The 19045-nt window shown below is 40.6% G+C and overlaps 1 pseudogene; it reads left to right on the forward strand.

Moving 5' to 3' along the window:
* The first annotated feature begins 5690 nt into the window (after positions 1–5690).
* Positions 5691–7719, forward strand: LOC109682861 (solute carrier family 25 member 3 pseudogene; annotated as a pseudogene).
* The last annotated feature ends 11326 nt before the right edge of the window (positions 7720–19045 follow it).

Raw genomic sequence — 19045 nt, forward strand, 5'->3', positions numbered from 1 at the left:
GAAATACCACTGTAATGACAAGCAACTTGAGCGATAATCTGACCGTTAGTTATTAGCTGTGTTACCTAGGCTGTCACTTAACTTCTCAGAGCCTCAATCACAGTAGTAATATTTTGTAATGTGTGCAAATTCCAAAGCATCCCATATTTATCATACATGACAATGTTAATATTTCATGAATGCTTACAGCTTTGCAAGCATGGCTCATTTAAGCCACACAGTATCTACAAGGGCAACACTTCTCTTGTGTCCATGAGAACACTGAAGCTTAGCATTTAGGAAAAGTCCTACCCAAGATGTACAAGAAGTAGAAGGAGCACAAGAGCTCCATGTCTGTGCTCTTAACCGATATGCTACATTGCCATCAGTTATTTCATTTATTTGAACTATAAAGTGAGATCTCTGATTCTTGCAGTGCTGAGATAATTCATTTAGAATGCCCACCATAGTGTCTAGTTAACCATATATTCCGTGGTATCAGAGAGGGAGGAAGGAACATGGAAAGGGGTGGGGAAGAAATAATACCTCTCACTTACCCAAAACCCATCCAATCACAAGTGTGCATTCAGCTGCACACGCTTTCCAGGTGGCGTCAGGCTTTCCAAGCAAAGATTAAACCCAAGCTGTGGAATGCTGTAGTTATTACCCTTTGAAGCTTGTGAGTGCTGTGTGGCCAGTCCAAATTAAGATGTGCTGAAAGAATAAAATGCATACCAGATTTCAAAGACACAGTATGAAAAATGCTAAATATCTCAAAATTTTGTATAGCTTGCACATTGAAATAGTATTTTGATACACTGAGTTAAGTAACATTTTAATGTGCCTTTTTATTATTTTAATGTGACTCTGAGAAAATGTGAAATTACATCTACATCTTGCATTTTATTTCCACTGGGCAGCTGTGCACAAATTTGTCTGTTCAGTCCTCCTTCCACTTCCAAAGGCCAGGTTCTCAAGAGCACCTCAAGCTCAAGCTGTTCCACCTTCTGTGGGAGCACACCACTTTCATTGTTCCTCCATTATGTCCAATCACTTTCACTAGCAAGAATCTCTCTTCTTTGCAATTTGAGCCTTGCTGATGCAATCAGAACCCTGTCGCATGCTTTTGAACTGGAAATACTTGCCTATTAGAATATGCCAACTAAAAAAGTTAATAAATACATTTGAAACCTCAAATGTAGTTATGTTATTGTTATAGTAAATATTTTCATATTTACCTTGTTAATTATAAATGACCAGTAAAAGCCTGTGTAAACTCAGAAAGAAAGAAAGGTGTCATTGTATCCTAAGGTTACATACGGCGTACCTATGATACATTGGATTTGCCTAAAAGCCCAGCCACAGGGCCCTGGTTGTTTATGTTCATTCTGCTTGATAAATGGAATCCTTGGGCCATTTAACATTGTTAAGAACTCTGGAAAGTGAATTTTAAAAATATTTAATTAATGCCCTTTTTCTCCCCCAGAACCCACCCCAGGTAAATAATCACTACCACTAGCAGCACTAATGTTGCTTTGCACAAACAATTCCTTGAATGAAAAAGGCATGAAGATGTGTTAGGAATAGTTTTCTTCTGAGTATGTAGAGATTATTTCCTCCCACAACAGTTTCTTTAAACATGGTTTAACTTAGTTTAATCAGTTTGGGGATTGTTACTTTTTCCTCTTTAACTTGCCAGATAAGTCAGAAATATTTATTTTAAGAGACAGTTTAAGGAACTCCATAATTCCCAATCTGTCAGAGTTTTACAAATAAATCTCAGTTGAATGCCTATCATTGTTTCCAATCTGGTCAAGCAAAAAGAAAAAAAAAAAGTACACAATTCATCAGAATAATTAGTTGATTGAGGTTGAATAATTCTAAGAATAAACACTTGACCTTCTGGCACCTCATAAACCTCCTGGAGTGAGAAAGATTATAAATTAAATGTACAAGACATAAAATGCTCCAGATACACACTTAACATTATTGTGAGCATGTGGAGACATTTAGATAAGTTAAAACCAAGTGTGGGTTTAGAGCTTGGCCATTTTTCATCAGCAACTTACTAAAGCTTTATTACTTTGGTGTGAGGATGGGAGTGTGTTGTAGCGAAGGGAAGCGGGTAGGAAGAATGGAGAAGGGGTAGCAGTGCCCCCTGCTGCCCAGTGGCCACCTTCCTTCCCTGAAACTTCAGGTTTCAGGGATTTTTAGAGGCATGGGGTGTCATAGGACAAGTCAGGAAGGAAAGTTTTAATATTTATTGACTTACCACATTTTAGACATTATGCTATCATATAATTCAATAATAAGAAATTCATTTCAAATTTAGGGAAGAATATGTATTTTCATAGATGAAGAACCTGAGGTTTAAGAAAACTAGGTAAACTTTACAAATTTCATGACCAGAAATGGAGACTAATCCAAGATCTGGACCTAGGAATGGCTGGCTCCAAAGCCTTTGCTTCTTGTACTGCAGACACTTCCAGTGGCTGAAGGCCTGGGCTTAGCTCAGATTTCCCAAAGTGTGATGGCCAACTGTTCTAATGTGCCTGAGACTGAGGTTTCAGGGACACTGGACTTGCAGTGCTAAAACTGGGAATGTTCAGGTCAAACCAAGATGAGTTGGTCACTGCAGTTGGAACTCACCTGAATAAAGCACAAGGTGGAAGAGTCCACTTGGTCTGTTCTGTCCCTCTCTGTGCCCAGGCTGTTGAACCACAGGTGGCCTCCTTGATACATCCTGGGGCATCGTCAGAGAAGCTCACCAGTTATGGTTTCTTCAGTTCCTGTTTGAACTCAGTCAGTAGGAATGTGGTTAACTGAATCATCTACTCTAGTGAAGGGCAAGGAGCAGAGACTGTGGCATCAAGGAAGATGAGTTCTGAAAGGATGAAGGAGGGACAGAAAGGGGCTGGTGGCTCGGTACTTTATGAACATTAGCTCACACATCTGCACACATTCCCTCTTGGTGCAGCAGCTCTAAAAGGTAGTTATCATTAACCCAAATTACAGGTTTAACGAAAAAAAAAAAAATAAGCTCAGAAAGAGGCTAAAATAAGGCCACACAGCTAGAAAAGAAGGTGGAACTCAGAATTTATTTCTGCCCAAAGCTGAGTGACTTTTTCCACTATGTCATAGTGTCTGGCTATGATATTGTGATAATGAATATATATATATGTGTGTGTATTTGTATATACACATATAGAGAGATGTACATATATGTAGATCTATCTATTATCAGTCTGTCTGGTCTGTCTAGATATCCTTTATTCTTGTTCCTGAGACAGAGTCTTTAAAACCCTTGTGATTTTTCTGACTGATATGGGTGATAGAAGCATCTTCTGTTATATTTGGCCTTAGTCCCCAGTAAGGAGTAGATTGTGGGAACCCCTGATTTATAACCAATAGGTCAGAAGCAAGGGAGGGCCTGTATTTTCACTTGGTGTCTGAAGTGAGGACAGTTCTGTGAGACTTAGCCCTCAACTTATGAGGTCTGATGCTAACTCCAAGTAGTTCACATCAAATTGGATTGAATCACTGACGTTCTTTTCATGTCTGGAGAGTTGGAGGATTGGTTATTGGTTGCTCAGTGTTGGAACAATGCAAGCAGTGTTTCTTACAGTCTCAACCCAAAAGTCCTACATATTTAGTATCAGAAATGAGTAGAAACAACTCATAGTGTTGATATATAGCAGTGTTCAATAAATGCTGAGTTCCCCTTCCTATTAAGTTCCTAAGAACTTAAATTTATTAATTTCAGTGTCTTTCATGTGCTTTTAAAATATCATACTGAAAACAGTATTACCCATACTTCTATGATGAATATAGACGCTCATAATAAAGGATTAAGTTACCTGCTTAAGTTCACCCTGTATGATAAAGCTAGCATATAACAGATGCTTAATAAAAATTTTCAAATGAATGAATAAAGGAATGCTTCTCACTATAAAAGTCTACATCTGGCCTTGGGGAAAGGAAAAGTCTACTTAACTTGTCAACTCAAGTTAGCAAGAACACAAAAGAAGTTCTTTGCTATAGGTCGTGAATGGATTAATGAGGTTACTAAGGGAATAGGTTAATTATTTATAAAGTTCATCCCTTTTGCTCTTGCTTTTTTTTTTTTTTTTTTTTTTTGGTGGCATGGGGTTTGAACTTAGGGCCTCCTGATTGCTAGGCAGGAACTCTACCATTTGAGACACTCTGCCATCCCTGTTTTGTGTTGGGTATTTTTGAGATAGGGTCTCATGAACAATTTTCCTGAGCTGGCTTCAAACTGCAATTCTCTTGATCTCCTGAGTAGCTAGGAATAAAGGTATGAGCCACCGATGCCTGGCTTAGGTACTGAATTCTTGCTCAAAAAACCTTTCAAAAGAAAATCTTTGACCTCTCATCATCTACATATTGTAGTTTTAGTGAGTCTCCACCTAGGAGCTTATTAATATTGCAGAGATTCTCAGAGTTTTGGAGTGTGAACTGGGATTTTTAATAAACACTTCAGGTGATTGTGAGGCAGGTGGTCTGTAGATTACATTTCTGAAAAACATTGGCCTGCCCTTCAGGAGAAAAGTCAAGATTCTAAACAAGACATTAAGGCCTTCCCTAATTTGACCCAATTTTATTTTTCCAGACTGAATGCTTACTGGTTTCTACCATGTTGAATTACCTCTCCTCAATAAGCCATGACTTGTTTCCCTTCACCTGGAATAACTTTCCATTGTTCTTTAATGTGGCAGACTCTTATACTTCAGGACCTAGCTACAGGATCACCTCCTCTGGAAGTCTGCTGAACCTCATCAGGCAGAATTAGTTGCCCCCTCATTCATTCAGAAGTTGATTCAAATTGTTATGATAGTTACCACAGTATTGGTATTTTAGAATCTCCTTGTTAAGCAGAGTATGTCTGTTTTTTGCTAGACATCTAACCCCACACAGGGTCCAGCACACAGTGAATGAATGATTGTATGCTATTGATTTACACCTGGAGTCACTTAGCTCTCATTTTCCAGGCTCATGAGACTGAAAGCTTCCCGCAAGCAAGAAAAAAGGCTTCTCACTTTTCCTGTTTTCCAAAAATCATGCCAGGAATTCAGTAGTCAATGGAAAAATTACCTAATGGGTGAAAATAATCAGTACTCCCACCCACCCCAATGTAGAAAATAGGAGTGGAGTATGAGTGATGGGGGGGCCAGACAAGAATGTTGTATAAGGCTGGAAGTACAGGAGTGGGCCCCAAACGCCAGGTTCCTAGCTCCCTCCTAGAACACTGTTGCCATGGAGGTGACCATTTACCTTAAGGGGCACCTTAGGTGAGGTCTCCGAGAAAAGCCTCTCAGGAAGGCAACCGTGCATGGAGACTTTTCACCCCCTGGTTCACGTCCTCATCTATTTGCTCGCCTATTGCTGTGTCTACTCCTGTTTGTACTTGTTAGTTTATTTTGTTAGCATCTTTTTAGAGCTCTAGGCAGTCAAGTTGGACAAAAGCCACTGGGCACAAAAAGCCCTACCCACGGCCCAAGGTGAGGTCCTGGAAGACTGACCATTGGCCAGAGAGGGAGGGTGGGAAGGGGAGGTCCTTGCAGAAAGGGGTGGGCCGTCGCTACTTGCTTAAACTCTCTGCCTAATGCGCCGGCACGTTCCCACTCGGCCAGGATTGCGCAGGCGCGGGTGCCTCCTTCTGCTGAACCGTTGGCCCGGTAGGCTCGCGGACAAAGTTCACGACGCCTCATTCTGCCTGAACGGGAAGCGGCCTCCCAAGGGCAGTATGTGCCTGGACAGGGTGGCCATGTATGACACCCACGGTTGCCAAGCCCTGCAGGCAAGCCGGAGTGGGGGCGCGCCTTGGGCAGCAGTGTCCCCTGAGGAGCACAGCTGCGAGTACGGCTCCCCCCAGTTCCTGCTACTGTGCGGCCTAGGCGGAATGCTGAGCTGTGGGTTGACGCACACTGCCATCGTGCCCCTGGACCTGGTCAAGTGCCGCATGCAGGTGGACCCGGGCAAATACAAGGGCATCATTAGCGGCTTCAGCGTGGTGATGCGCGAGGACGGGCTGCGCGGCCTGGCCCGCGGTTGGGCCCCAACCTTCTTTGGCTACTCCATGCAGGGCTCCTCCAAGTTCAGCCTCTACGAGGTCTTCAAGATACGCTACGCACAGCTCTTGGGCGAGGAGAAGGCCTACGTGTGGAGGACCAGCTTGTACCTGGCCGCCTCGGCCACTGCCGAGTTCTTCGCCGACGCGGCCCTGGCGCCCATGGAGGCGGTGAAGGTGCGCGTGCAGACGCAGCTGGGCTACGCGCACACCCTGCGGACCGCGGCCCCCAGGATGTACGGCGAGGAGGGCTTGTGGGCCTTCTACAAGGGCGTGGCGCCGCTGTGGCTGCGACAGATCCCCTACACCATGATGAAGTTCGCCTGCTTCGAGCGCACAGTGGAGGCCCTCTACAAATACGTGGTGCCCAAGCCGCAAAGCCAGTGCACCAAGGCCGAGCAGCTGGGCGTCACCTTCTTGGCCGGCTACATCGCCGGCGTCTTCTGCGCCGTGATGTCCCACCCTGCCGACTCGGTGGTGTCGGTACTGAACAAGGAGAAGGGCAGCACGGCCATGGACGTCCTCCGGAGACTGGGGTTCGTGGGCGTCTGGAAGGGCCTGTTCGCTCGCATCATCATGATCGGCACCCTGACGGCCCTGTAGTGGTTCATCTATGACTCGGTCAAGGTGTATTTAAAGCTGCCTCGCCCTCCCGTAGCTCAAGAGCCCGCATCCCTGAAGAAAAAGAAGAAGAAGAAGAAGAAGAAGAAGAAGGAGAACAAGGAGAATTAGACATGGATTTGTGGACTCCTGTTGGCACAGCAGCCTGCTAGGATGTCAGATGTTAACATGCTCGGGCGAGGTGACTTTGTATGCTCTGTGATTCCTTCTTTTTGGCGGTCCAAGAGGATTGCAAGTTTTTCAGTGGTGAAGGGGTACGCTTTAAGCCATTATTTCTGGGGAGTTTACCTGGTTGCTTTAACTCGATAGATTTTCACAAGTGAAAGGAAAAACTTACTAAGAGGAAGTAATGTTAGGTGTTTAGCGTGGCCAGGTTGTATGTCTGTGCGTTGCTGTTTAGTGGGGATTATCCATCGTAACTGCTGCACAGTCCAACTGAGGTGTTGAGGTCAGCACAGTTGCATGAGGCGGGAACAAAATGAGGGTCTGGTACTGCGGTGTTCTTCTCAATAGAAGCCTGTGCCTGTTGAATAGATGAAGGACTCGTTGCATATTTCTTGTTCGTGTCCAACCTGGTAAAAATTGCTTAAAGTTAAATTGGCGCTTTATATTGCCTGATAGCTTAGAATGTATTCAGTACTTTCAGAGACATGAGAAGGTCTGCGTTTTCTCATTTTGCTTTGTCCCATCTTTTCCTGATGTTGCTGATTAGAACCTAGCTCTCTCCAGGAAGCGCTAAAATTGGATCAATCTGGAGAGCCAAAATGAGATGAAGGGTAGGCTCTGAGAATAAATATGTAAAGAAAAGCCTCTGTTCTCCAAAGATTTCTTTTGTATAACTCAGCTTTCAACAGCCATACATCCAAAGAAGACCATACCACCCTGACGTTTTTTTTTTAAAGACTACGAATTCCAACAATTTTTTTGTTGTTGAATATTAAAGAATGGTTTTGGTGACTTTGGAAAGAAAATCTTGCATTAAGTGCAATAAATGCTATTCACTTCGTTTGGTAGGTGTTTCAGTGATCTTTACAATGGTTGAGATTCATACAGTTTACTGACGTTGCAAGGCACATTTTCAGTTCCCTGTAGCCCTCACATCTCTTAAGGGAAATTGTAAAACCAGTCATAGTCTGTGAAATAGAGATGTTTGGAAACTGTGAATAAGAAACTTATACTTTATATAATATATATTATATATTAAGTATATATTAATAAATTGTATTAATATTAAACTATTTAATATTAAATTATATAATTAATAAATATATATAAAGTATATAATTTATAATTATATATTCTCTATATAATATAAATATAATTATATAATTTATAATTATATATTTATAATTATATATTATATATATATAATTATAATTTATATAATTATATACTTTATATAATTTACCAAAATTTTGCATGGTTGCCTTAACAACTTGTATTAGACTACAAGATTAGACTGTGTTAATGTTTTAACTCTAACAGTAAGATGTTTCATGGTTAAAAGAAGTTGAAGCATGTCTAGATTTAAGTATGTCTGAACTGTTATTAGATAATAAAGAACTTGAAAGAAAAGTGAGAACTTGTGAATGAGATGGAATGAAGCTTATTTATATTTTGTGCTTCTGTAGTGCTTATTATTAATACAGATCATTACCTATCATTAAGGTACTTCCACTTTCCTTTGGAGACTAGTGTGCACATTTGTTGAAAAGTTCTCTGAGAAGGAGTTGATAAATTTAATGGAAATTAATTGTGCAGTTTCAGTTTTGCAAAAATTTTAAATATCCATGTTTGTCTAGTGTTGTCTTGTAAAATGTTTGTAGGAAGTTTCTTTGGTCAACAATTTATTAAAGTACTTCCTATCAGTAATTTAGGAGATAACTCCAAAATCTATAGATTTCAAGACAGTAAAAGATCACTTGTTCTGTTCTACAGTATTTCACAATTGTTCTGTTGTAGTATACACTGTATATATTTAGCGAAGTGTGATCTAAAGAGAACTGTATGGCACAATTCTGGCTGTCATGAATGTGGCAAGAAGATGGTTAACTTTGGGTCAGCAATTTTCATATTCAGTCTGCATACTGCTATTTTAATTGGTGGTTTACAAATGTCTGCTAAATAAGGTGCTGGACAGCTGACACTCCAGAATCCAGAATAAAGATAACATGAGTTCAGATTATTAAGGGTTTTTCCTAGTTACTGTTCCTTTGAAACAACTTAAACTTCTGTTCAGTATTTTACCTGGCCTGTGTGGGAGGCCAGAATATGTCACCCCAACATAATGAAGAATTATGAGCTGAAGATAATTAAGGGGCAGCAGATGCAGAAGACTCTACCCTCCCACTATTTGTAGAGAAGCAGAGCATAAATTACAAAGGCAAAGAGGTGTCCTGCCTGCCCTTCCACCAAAGAGAACAAAGGTGAACAAGCAAAGGCAACTCAAGACCCCTACTGGCCTGAAGATGGTACAAGAGGTATCTGTATTATCAAGCTTTGTTAAGTAGTCTTCATCTGCCATGTATTTGCTTTTCCCCAAGTGGCCTCCCCCAAAGACCTTATGTTTTCTCTAAAAAATTATCATTCTTTGTTGAAGTTGCTATATAAGCTGGAATTCACAGCCACTTCTTTGAGAACTACTCATTCTCTAGATGTTTCCTACGCATATGGGAAATATAAATGCTAATAAATTTATTTTTCTCTTGTTAACCTGTTTTTTTGTAACAGGAGTTCATTCCAACTAAGAACCTGTGGAGGTTATTCTTTCTCTGCACCTGTTATTAGCACTTTCTGTGAACTAATGCATTATTAGAATGATAAAAGTCTGTATACATATGCTTTTATTAGGCATTGTATATTCACTTCTTCATATAATCTCAACAATTTTTATATACCAAACAGACTCAGACTATGTAACTTGCTCATGGTTATAGCTAATAAGTGATACAGTCTGAATCAAAATCCATGTTTTTTTCATTATTCCAGCTCAGCACTTTGTTGTAAGCAGTGACTATCCTTTATCATGTTTTCGTAGTACCTCAAAATTATTTCTAAAAAAATTCTACTTGTATGTACTATGAAACTTCCCTGGTTTTGCACCAATCAAGTTTGTAATGTGGTTCAACTCATAGGAAAATCTATGACACACTGCTTAGAAGTAACAAACTACAAAATAATAATGCATTCAGTTATTTTCTACACCAGTTCAGTGCTGCAGTCCTAACTTGAGGGGACTGATCATAAACACAGTGTGTGTGTGTGTGACGCAGTTTGCATTAGAGGCTTTATTCTCTCACATGTTCTATTCTTCCCCCTCTAATCTTTAGTACCTACAGCTAAGGAATCTGGCTTAGGCTATTTATCTTTCCCCCAGGTGATGATTAAAGTTGTTTTCTCAAGTATATGAAATTAATGTCATGGTAGAGAACTATAATCTCATCCGTTGATCTGTCCTTTGAGAAGTGAATAAAGGAAGTAGGTAAAAATCTTGAAAAACAAAGGCCATGTTGACATGTTAATACCACATGATAAAGATGGAAAAGAGTAAGTCTTAACATTCAAAGTATTTTCCTGCTGTACAAGTGCATCTTTAGAAAATATTTCTTTTGAGCTTTTTTCAAAGGCAAGAATAATCACTGAAGCCAGAAGATCACATTTTACACACCATTACTGTATTACAGTATGCTTGGATTTTTTTGTGTGTGTGATCTCAAAGATCAGTTACTTTATAAATTATGAGCAGAGAACTGTTTGCAAAGAATTTAAATTTTAATATCATTTAGAAGACCATTTCATTTTCCTGAATTCTGCTGTTTGGGTGGGTAGGAGGGGAGGGGAGGTATTAACAATGTGACTACAACTGTGTATATGTGTGTTTCTGGTTGAGCGTATTTTGAGCACATTTTGGTAATTATGCCCATGTCTCGAGTCTATCACACCACTGATCAACAGCTACCAGCTGTGCCAAGCATTGGCCAGGCTGAAAGGTTTTTGTGATGAGCACAATAACACATGGACCTTGCTTTTGGAGAGCTTACAGTTTAGTAGAAAAAATAAATTACACTTGTGTAAAGTGCTACAAAGAAGGAGTCATGTAAGACTAGATCTACATGAGGTTTAAGATGAGACCGAAAGGATAACCAGTAATTCAATTGGCAAAACTTGTATACCGCCCTGAAGAAAGAGAAAGCCTGCCTGATGGTTTTGAGCACGGGTACCAGTTCACTTTGGCTGGAGCTAGTTGCTGAGACCGTGATGGGAAATGTAAGCAGGAGGGGAACAACCCAGGCTTTGTTGTTCATATAAATAATTTGGACTTCTTAGAATGTTCTTAGGGCTGTTGGAAAAAACCCTGAAGAGCATAAGCATGGAACAACCTTCAGGTTCTTGTAAGGAGAAAAATGGCAACTAAAATCCAAGTGACAGAGAATGAGACTGGACTAGGATGTTAAAGTATCAAAAGAAGGGCTAGAGGTGTGCCTCAAGTGGCAGAGTACCTATCTAGCAAGCACGCCCTGAATTCAAACCCCAGGACCACCCAAAATATACATGATCTATCTATCTATAATGAGAAGTTAAAAAGTGGAAACAACTACATGACCATCAACAGATGAATGAATAAGAAAGTTCTGGCATATACATAGAGTAGAATGTCGTTCAATTATAAAAATACTGATACATGCTATGACTTGAATGAACCTCAAAAGCATAACACTAAATGAAAGAAGACAGGAAAGATAACATTGTCTGATATATAGCAAACAGGCAAATCCATAGAGAAAGCTATGGTTACCAGGAGAAATAGGAATCAATTATTTTTTTTTTCATTTTAAATTACTTTAAAATATTTTTTTCTTATTTATTTATTTTATTCATATGTGCATACAATGTTTGGGTTATTTCTCCCCCCTCCCCCCACCCCCGCTCCCTCCCTCTCCCCCCCACCCCCTCGATACCCAGCAGAAACTATTTTGCCCTTATCTCTAATTTTGTTGAAGAGAGAGTATAAGCAATAATAGGAAGGAACAAGGGTTTTTGCTAGTTGAGATAAGGATAGCTATACAGGGAGTTGACTCACATTAATTTCCTGTGCATGTGTGTTACCTTCTAGGTTAAGGAATCAATTATTTAATGGATATAAACTATTATTACAGAGTGATTTTTCAAAGTTTTGAAAGTAGAAAAGGGTAGTGGTCAAACAACATTGTGAGTACACTAAATACCACTTAATGTGTGCTGTAAAACGACTAATTGTGAAGCCAGGCACTGGTGGCTCACACCTGTACTCCTAGCTACTTGGGAGTCTGAGATTGGGAGGATGGAGGTTCTAGGCCAGCCCAGGCATAAAAAAGTTTGTAAGCCCATTTCAAACAATAGGTGGATGTGGTGGGATGTGCCTGTCATCCCAGCTATGGTAGAAAGTGTAAAATAGGATTGAAATCCAGACCAGGTAGGGGGAGAGGAGAAAGGAGGTAGGAGCAAGATCCTATCTCCAAAATTATCAAAGCAAAAAGAGCTGGAGGCATGAGTGGCTCAAGAGGTAGAGCAAGCAGAGGTTCTGAGTTCAATCCCCAGTAATACCAACAAAGAAAGAGAAAAAAAGGAATAAAGTACTGTTTCCACAAGAAGAAATAAAATACATGCTACAACATGGCTGAACCTTGAAATCATTATGCTAAGCAAAAGAAGTCAGACTCAAAGAGTCATATGTTGTATGATTCCACTTATAAGAAATGCCCTCATCCAGCAAACTCATAAAAACAGAAAGTACATTGGGGCAAGGGCTGGAGTGGTGGGTACAAGTAGGAAGGAAGAATGAAGAGTGAGTACAGGACTTTTTTGGGGGTGATGACAGTGTTCAGGAATTAATGTGCAAAGTACTGTGAATATACTAAAAACTAGTGTACACTTTAAAAGAGTGAATTATATCTCAATAAAACTGTTATAAAATGTCACAAGACTAAAATGCATCTCAAATGTCTATGTCTTCCTTCAGGTACAGCCCTTACCTTTATCTTCCTCAATCAAGTTAAGACCACAGCTGCAAAAAGTAAACTGACTGTGACAGAGTCACATTAAATGCCACTCAAATGTGTTTTTTAAAACCCGCTGCATGAGAAACTAAAGCAGATACCTTAAAAGCAACTGAGGCCAATAGGAAAAGGGGACCAGGAACTAGAGAAAAGGTTAGATCAAAAAGAATTAACCTAGAAGGTAACACCCACGCACAGGAAATCAATGTGAGTCAATGCCCTGTACAGCTATCCTTATCTCAACCAGCAAAACCCCTTGTTCCTTCCTGTTATTGCTTATACTCTCTCTACAACAAAATTAGAAATAAGGGCAAAATAGTTTCTGCTGGGTATTGAGGGGGTGGGGGGAGGGGGGGAGTAGGTGGTAAGGGAGGGGGTGGGGGCAGGGGGGAGAAACGACCCAAGCCTTGTATGCACATATGAATAATAAAAGAAAAAAAAAATAATAATAAAAAAATAAAATCCGCTGCATTATAAGGGGTGGAAATTGCCTCCAAGGAATGGATGTTATATTGTTCTCTCATGATGTGGTGATCATTAATTTTGGAGAATCACTTCAGAATGTGAAGTTGAACTACTACTAATTTTTCATTCATTGTAAAGAAGGAAAGAGCAGCAGATGGATTTTGAGAAAAGTAGGTATGTGAGTAATATACAATAAAATGTGAGCTAACCCAAATGGTTAGGAATTGGTGGTTTTATTTAATTAACTGCAAAGTAATAAGAAATACCATACTTGCAACGTATTACTTATTACAATTCCTGATGAATTTTTTTGGTCTGCTTGCTTCTTTTTTGTATAATAGATACGCTGAATATGGTTACAAATTCTGGGATTTGTAAAACCTCATGGCCATCCATTACAAAAATCAGTGCTTGTGTAAGCACCATAGCTGAAAAGATAGGGGGCTTTCGGATGGAGATAATCTCCCCTAGACTGAGTGGGCATGCATGTTGAGTGCATGCATGCATTTAATCTCCAGGTTTTGTAATCTTTTCATTTGGCTCTTCACTAAAATATACAGGAGGAAAAAAACCTACTGTAAGATTATTTAATATCTACTGTGTAGCATTATCTCTATTATGTTCCCTATATCATGAATATATGTTATCTTACTGTGTTCGACTTTGTGTTATAGTAGGTTGTATTTCAAAAATCAGTGATTTCATGTGTAAACTACATGTAGTCTTGTGAGTTACCATAGTGATCCAACAACTAAAGATATTTTTTTCTTTTGTTCTTTTTGTTTGTTTGTTTTTGTGGTGCTAGGGATTGAGCCCAGGGCCTCATTCATGCTAGGCAGGTGCTCTACTACCGAGTTATATCCCTAGTCCTATATTCTTAAATTCTATTCCTATATCAGTGTATCTATCTTTCCTACCATAGAGGGAAAAAACCCATACTTTTAGAAAATCCTGGTAAAATGTGGTATTCTGGAAAGAGATTTTGTGGCTTGAAACATCTTTGCCTCTTTGTAGGCTGATTATTAGGCATCAGCTATGAACCAGGCTGCTCATGGGGGCTTGTCAGATAGGGAGAAGGGTGGGTAGGTGCCTGGCAGAGAACCATAGTCCACCTCTAGCAGCACCTGTTGTGGCTGTAGTTCCATTTTATTCCCAGCTAGAAGGATTTGTTGCTGTAATCGTTGTCTCTCCCCACCTACCAAAAATGTAAGCTTTCTTATCATGCTAAAAATGAATATCATTCATCCTGTTTGTTTGTTGTGTTCTGAAACATTCTTTTCTATCGTTATTACCTGTGTCTGATAAATGTTGTTACTAATAGCTATTTACTGTGTTGTGCTAAAGTACTTTACATATAACGCATCACTTATTACAACCGTCATGTGACATTGGTATTTGCCTAAATTAGGATTTTTTTTTTTTTGGCTGCAAGCAACACAAAATCCTATACATAGCAGTTAAACCATAAAGATAGTTATTATTTAGAAATCTGGAGCTAGAAAGACCAGGGCTGGTTTGATAGGTCATGGCTCCCCAGGACCAGGCTCTTTCAGTCCTCTGCCCTGCCTTCTTAGTGTGCTGATGATGTTTCCCCATGTCCACAAGATGCTGCCACACAGCCTCATGTCTCAACAACAGCATCCAGAGTGGGAAGCCAGGGAGCAAAGGCAGATGAGCTTTCTGTCCATGTGTCTCTCTTATCAGAGGACAATCTTTCTCAGAAGCTTTGCGTACACTTACCCTCAGTCTCATTAGGCAGACTTAAGTCACATGCCTTTCTCTAGGTCTATCACTGGCCCACAGGAATGGAGTTCTCAGATCAATACAGAACCTATTTGCTGTCATTAGGTACATTGTGACCTGGATAAAACTGGGATTCTCAAAAGAAGGAGATGGTCATTAGGCAACCAGAGTCTGCCTTGTATTATTTGAGGAAACTGAGGCTCAAAAGAGTAAGGTTGAACAATCGGGACAAAAGCAGGGTTCAGAGCAGCTCTGTCTGTTTCCAGAGTAGTGTGCTGCCCCTTACTTGCTCAGGCTGGAAATTGCTGAAAGGCAGAGCTGCCACAGGTCATATGGAAAGGAATTTATTACTGAAAATGTCAGAAAAAAACTGTTTTCTAACAGTGACTAATACATAAAGAGGTCTCGGAGCCAGGAGTCTTTGGACAATCCCCATCTGTGGATAACAGGTTGTGATTAAGTTTTGCTATCATGCCCCCAAAAAGGAAAACTAGGTAAGAAAAAACACAAAGACAAAGAAATATTTTTAAAGAAAATGAATGTTTATAATTCTGGTTTTGCAGGCATCCACAGCCCTTTAATTCTGTACTCTTAACTTTTCAGAAATGGCTAATTTCTTTCAATTGCTGTACACTGGAAAAATCAGTGTACAGATTCATCAGATGAACCACTTTCAAAGAGCCACTGCCGACTTTTTCTCTCAAGAAGAACATGGAACATCTGATTTGCTGCTGATAAAGCCTCTGTAAGTAGCATTATAATTAAGCCCACACAGACCGTTTTGTGTTTCCAAGAACACAGCTGGGCTGGCACTGAGTTGGTGATAGCACACTGGCCCCCAGTGGGAATCTTCCATTGCATCTCAACCACCGTGTGTGGCCTTTGTGCAGCGACCAATGCTGCTCTCCCTGACACACACTGGGTCACAGGTCATTGCCCATTTGCCCCTCTCTGAGCTGGTTTATTAGGCACCTTCACTGAGCCTTGGGATTGGCTGTCCTGCTTCTAGGCTCTGGTCAGGGAGAAATGCAGGAAAACCAAAGGGGTACACCTACCCCAGCATGATACCGTACCCTAGACTAGTAGATTCAGCGGGGATGGGTGGATGGTTCGAGTGTGGGCAGCAAAAATGGGGAAAAGAGAGAGGTAGTGGGGTAGAGGTAGCAGGAAAGGGTTGAGTACTCAAACCAGTCCTTACAACCTGACTTCACCACCTTGCACGACTTTGGTGAGTTACCTTATCTCACCAGGTCTCAGTTTCCACATCTGTAAAATGGGGACTCACAGCACCTGCTCTGAAGACAGATGGAAAGAATAAGCAATAGTTTATGTAAAATTCATGGTATATAATAAAGGCTCAATATAGTGTAACACTTATAATTATCATCACCACCCCCTTAGTAAACAATAGAGAAACTATTAGCAGGAAAGCTTTATCCTGCTGTCATTGTAGTGGCTTTAATTTTTAATGCACATGAAGTACATAATCCTTTGTAGGGAATTCAACATGGAGGAAAATGAAAGGCAAGTAGCCTGGAGGTGTTGTGTGTATAGAAGCCTACAGTAGCAACCCCATCTCCTTCTGGCTTCTCTGCAAACAGTTTCATTGACAAATGTGTTTTTGGTATGCAAATCACTGTATGCAGATTTCTGTGTGCAAAATACAGCATAGAAAAATGGCTTCCTTGCCAAGGAAGATAGGAGATGTTGGCTACCATCAAATGAAATAGTAGCAAATTTCAAATTTCTTTCCCTACTGCTCGTTCTAACAATGTATGGGGTGAGCATATTTTTGGCACACTAAACTGAACTATTTTGGCTTTAGATTGTGTGTTCTTATGATAAAACTGTGCTTATTGAAGCCTGTAACTACTTTCTGAAGCCATAATAATGTGTAATGGTATTTAATTTAGCTTTTCACAACAGTGTACCACCTCCAGCTAGCAAAAATGCTTGTTCTGAAGTCACAGAGGGCTTCACATGTAAGGTTAGGCTGCCTGTCTCCATGTGCTTCCTACTCATCTATAAAGAATTGTGCTTGTTCAGAGATTTAATTTTACATTCCGGACAATGTTTTCTCTCTAATTAATATAGTCTTAGTAAGTGAGAGGAATATCCTTAATATTAAAGTCATCTTTCCTTTTGGTGAGCAAGTGAGGTCAGCCCTTAATTCTCAAGGCAATAGTTTATCGTCCAGGCAGAATAATAATATGTCTCTTTTGTGATTTTCCTCGCCCATTTGGAAGTCTTTTCCCATCGGCTTCTCTTGTGAGCTAATGGAAGGAGGTGAAATGAAAACCTTATCTTCTGTCACTTGTGACAGGGACCTCTGGTCTCCCAGGGGTGGGCTTTGTTTCCCTCAGTCGTGCTCAAGAAAGCACTGAGACCAATGGTCCTGCATCACACCTTCCTCCCTCTTCTCTTCTTTCCTTTCTCTTCCACTCAAGCAGCTTTTTTTTTTTTTTTTTGCTCGTTTTGGGTGTTTCAAACTTGCCACCTTGCCCCATAAGACCCTTATTAATTTTATGAAAACAAAGCTTAATTTAAAGCATTTATTAAGACAAAGGACCTGGTCCGAGAGAAAGAATGACAAGTGTAGCTTACGCTATAGGACATCACCAATAGCTGGGAAAGAGGGAGGGGAAGAGCGTCTTTACTCACTCATTGATTCATTCACTCACTCATGTGTGCACTCAATTATTCCTGCATGCATTCACTTACTCATGCATGTGTCCAGTCACTTGACTTCCTGCTTACTATGTGTCAAGCATTGCCCTAGGCACAGAAACTCAAAGATGAAAATAGTTCCAACCACAGGGAAGTTCAGTGTCTACCAGGAGAGACAGATGCACAAACAAACGATACCTCAGCAGAAGTGCACACCAGGTATGCATGTGTGCACAGGTAGGGCCATGTGTTCCATCACTTTTGTAGTCAGGAGAGGCACTTTGCAACAGTAACATCCAGGCAAGGTTTTGAAGGCTGACAGATATTCCCCAGATGGGTGGGATAGGTGGGGAGAAAGGCCCTGGAGGCCTGGGGACAGAAAGCACAAGAACCCATCAAGGGTGGGGAATTCTTGCAGCTGAGAAGTTTTTTGGCCTAAAATTAGAGGGGGTTGGGGGATGATATGGAAAATATTCTCAACATTTCATGCATGTTTCTCCTCTTTTATTTCTAGTCCACTACCCACATCAGGCCACTTTATGCTTATCCAGATTATTGTTGTAGGCTGTAACTCACCATCTAATTTCCAGCTTCCTCCTCCAACACTCCTCCACTGACACAGGCAAATACCTCAAAGGCCCCTGCAGCATTCATTCATCCCACCCACATTGGAGCTACTCTGGACAAAATAAAGCACCTCCACTCCTGGCCATTGGCATCGATCATTCCTACTCACTGTCTCACATCACATTGTGCCTCAGGTCCCAGGCCCCAAACCTGGCCTGCCTGTGTCAGTCCCATGGCTAGGCTGTCTATTTTTCACGTGATCTTCATTTTGGTCCTTCAAGAGTTATCTCAGGCACCTTTGTCTGACTGGAATTGGCTCATTCTTCAGTCTGCCAACATGGCATCAGGGACTAGAAGGCTTTGAAGTCACAAAGAGTGGTTTCCAATCCTAGCTCAAGCTTTGGGCAATTTCCAAGATTCGGTTTCCCTAACTGAAAGATGTCTGCCTACCTTGAACTGCCATTCTAGGACTAATAGACCATGCTTAAGTGCCTGACACACAGTCCTCAGACATTGTGCTCTTAGTATTGTCATATCTAACCTCTGTGAAATTCAGGCAACGGGAATTACCTTTCTAATGGGCATGACGATCCTGTCAACAGATGGATCTGAGACTCTTGGACACTGAAAAGCCCTTCAGATAAAGTAAATTATTACTTGTATCTCTATTAACACATTCATTCTTTTTTTTGTTCACCCATCCATGCACTCATTTAAGATTTACTAAATTCTCAATATTTGGCATATCCTAAGCTCAACACATAGGATATAAAGTTGAACTTGAAAGGCCTCCAAAGAGCTTACAGCCTTGTGGTGGGAATCAGACAGGGATGTAGTCAAGTCCAAACCCAGGCGAGGAACCCTGCTACCTGTTTTTTCA

The sequence above is a fragment of the Castor canadensis genome, chromosome 7 (genome assembly GCF_047511655.1).
Source record: "Castor canadensis chromosome 7, mCasCan1.hap1v2, whole genome shotgun sequence".
Lineage (NCBI taxonomy): Eukaryota > Metazoa > Chordata > Mammalia > Rodentia > Castoridae > Castor > Castor canadensis.